Below are 3,173 nucleotides of genomic sequence, written 5' to 3' on the forward strand. Positions count from 1 at the left end.
TGAGGTTTGCGCGGAACAAGGAATTCGTGACGTCCTTTCCTGCGTCTTGTCCGTACGGAACGTCCGTGGCGGCTACGCGTGGAGTGGTGAAAGAGGAGGTGGCCTATAATGACGGCAATGGCTTTGTCTCGGGGGGTGGCTTCAGTCGCCATTTCAAGCGGCCGGGTTACCAGAGCGGGAAAAGGAGTGTGGTCGATGCGTATCTGGGTGGTGTGGTTAAAAGGGAGTATGAAGGAAGATATCGTAGGGAGGGGAGGGCATACCCGGATGTGGCGGCGCAGGGGTACAGACGACCGATCGTGTGGGATGGGAAAACCTATCTGGTCGATGACGCGTGTGCATCGTTCCCGACGTTTGTGGCTATGGTGGTGGTGGTGGCGTGGTTGTTGCAGTGCGGCCGGTGACCGTTGTAGTTGTTTCTGTGATCGTGGATGTTGCTGCGGTTGGCGTTGCGCTTGGGGTTCGGGGCTCACGGGTATGATGGTTGGAGAGAGGTGCGGGTTTCGGTTGGGTGCTGTAGCTGTGGCAGGCCGGTAAGGGAAGGAAATACGGTGGTGCTGGAGGGGGCTTAAGGGTGGGAGCTGGGAGGCGTTAGTAGGGCGGTCAGGGAAACGGGCCAAGAAAATGTCTTAAGCGTACATACCTGTGGAGGGTCTTCGAGCGGGCTGGATGTAAAGGATCCTTTTTGTGATTCTTGGGTATCCTGCCGTCTGCCACCGAGGAGGAAGAACCCCATGAGCGCAATGTCAACGAAACTGTTCACAGCTGTCAGCCGCCGACCGGTATCTCGTGTTGATGATATGAACGACATACATGCTCAAAGCGGACACGGCGCATCCCGCTCTAGTCCAAGTCGAAACCTGGTGCCAGTCTGTCCCGTCGGCGGCGAGGCTCACATGCCTCGCAAAATACGACAACGGGCAGCACCAGAGCCCAGCACAGACGGCTAGCCATGGTAAGATCATGAAATAGTGATAGGACCCGAGTTTTGACCGAGTTAGGTAACAGTATACCCCAAGTAACAGGTGCAAGCTAGTCTATCCAGTCATTAGTTTCCGATTCTCAGCTATCGGGCTACCAGAACTCACGGCAACCACGGCCAGGACAAACGGGACAGATTTCCCGCCAAGCACGAAAACCGAGGCATAAATGGCGATGGCGGCGATAGGGGCTTGAATAAGAAGCAGCCAGGCAAAGAGGTTAGGGACTATCACCCGCTTTACAGACATTGTCACCTCATGACAACAGCATACGCATTAAGTCGTTAGAAAGCGATGGAAGTTGTTGTTTCGCCACAGAATAAAAATGATCATGTCCGCCGCAGAGCGGACAGGCCGAGGAAAGACAGCCATGACACAGACGATGGAGACGGCGGCGCTTTGGGGTCGAGTCTAGACTCTTTTCAACCAAGTCATTGACAACAAGGAGCCAAGACTCCAAGTATCTGGCCTAAAACAGCTCAGGCCGAAACAAAGCGTGATGGCGGAATGGCTGCAGCCACCAGGGGCATGCTTGTTTTGATAGGGCATTGGGGTCAGATGCGAGACGCAGGAGTGAGACATTTGGAGAAAAGGAGGGTTAGCGGCGGGAAGGGGAGGGGAGTTGGACGAGGTAAAAGATTGGTATTGTATTTGCGAGCGAACTTATTGATGTCGATGGGGGTCGATGCCAGATTATTACCGTCTCAAAATATGACTTTTCGCGATGGTGACTGGTAATAACTTTGACGTTTAAATGATAGTTTGAGAATGAATGTGTTGGCTGTTCAGGGTTCGGTCCTTGCCTGCCGACGAGCCGATGTGGGATGTGGGGATTTCAGCGGAGCCAGCGCCGGCCGAACATGCTGTCAAGTGTCAAAACAGTTCGTTCCTGTTAGCGCAAAAAATCAAACCTGCCAAGGGTACCTCTATGGTGCACGAGAGCGGAAGAAGGGAAGAAAAATGAGAAGAGGAAGGAAGGAGGATTCAGTGAGGCGGCAAAAAGATATAGATATTTCGTGACCACATCCTTCCCCGTCTCTCCTCCCTCGTCCCAATGACGATGCCTCTCGAAGCATCGTCGCCCTCAATTGGGTCAGACGCTCAGAAACCCAAACAGGAAGTGTTCACGCGATGATTGGCCTTCCTTCGAACATGGAACTCCACCACTCGGATTCATAATTCGACCGGCGGCTCCCATCCCCAAGCCACAGACACGCAACCGTTACGACTCTCTTGAAATGAGCAGACTACGAATATCAACCTGAAACCACATCGCCGGCGGCCTCTAGACCTGAGAGCAGCCATGGGAGATGAAAGTGAGGCTGAGCGCGACAACCCAATTGCGACTGCATCGCGTTCGACAGCCAATCCGATTGGAGAATTCTGCTGACATGCATGATGGGATCCTGGTCAAGTCGTGGTCCTGGCGCCCTTTCTCGGCATGGCCATTGCCGGTTGCCTTTTTACTGCCAGTGTCGGCGTAGCTAGTGGGCTTTGCTGCGCCACGGGGATGCGCAGAGTGCTCGGCGACCGACAATTCAGTTCAGTCAATCAATCCTTCATTGTGGGACAACTTACCTACTCCACGAGTGAACTGCAAACTACCTATCTACCTATCTACCTACCGGCTACCTACCCATCTATCTATCCCATCGTGGCCGGTTTCTGTCTCTCAAGTCGGATGTCAATTGCTTGGGGCCGATCACCTAAACCTCCCGATTCAAGCTGAATTGTCGTCGGGGTTTCCGGGATTCCCGACTCGCCATTCTTCGGAACCGGGCCACAGCTCACATCATCAAGGTAGCCAAGCCGGCACGGCACGTAATTAGTCGCCTTCACGAAAACAAGCATCAGCCGTCATGGAGCCGCCTCAAGGGTCCGTTGTGGAGGAGAAGATGCGTCTTCAAGAGCACCTCCAGCGTCAACAGCAGCAAGAGCAAGAGCAACAGCAGTCAGTGCCGCAGTCATCACAAAGCCGCAGTCCCGCTTCGGGAAGCAACACGGTGCCTATGACCGAGGAAGAGCTGGAGTCATCACCGGTCCACAACCAAGCACCCCTCATGTACTCTCCCACCCCGAGCCATGAGTCTCCGGCCTACGCTCCCACCCACATGCAGATACCCCGGGTCCCCGTTCCGCCCCCCGCCCCGGTTGTAGGATACAACACCACGCCGCGCTCGCCCACCGCGCCCA

The sequence above is a fragment of the Chaetomium globosum genome, genomic scaffold, assembly GCF_000143365.1.
Source record: "Chaetomium globosum CBS 148.51 scaffold_4 genomic scaffold, whole genome shotgun sequence".
In the NCBI taxonomy this organism is placed as follows: domain Eukaryota; kingdom Fungi; phylum Ascomycota; class Sordariomycetes; order Sordariales; family Chaetomiaceae; genus Chaetomium; species Chaetomium globosum.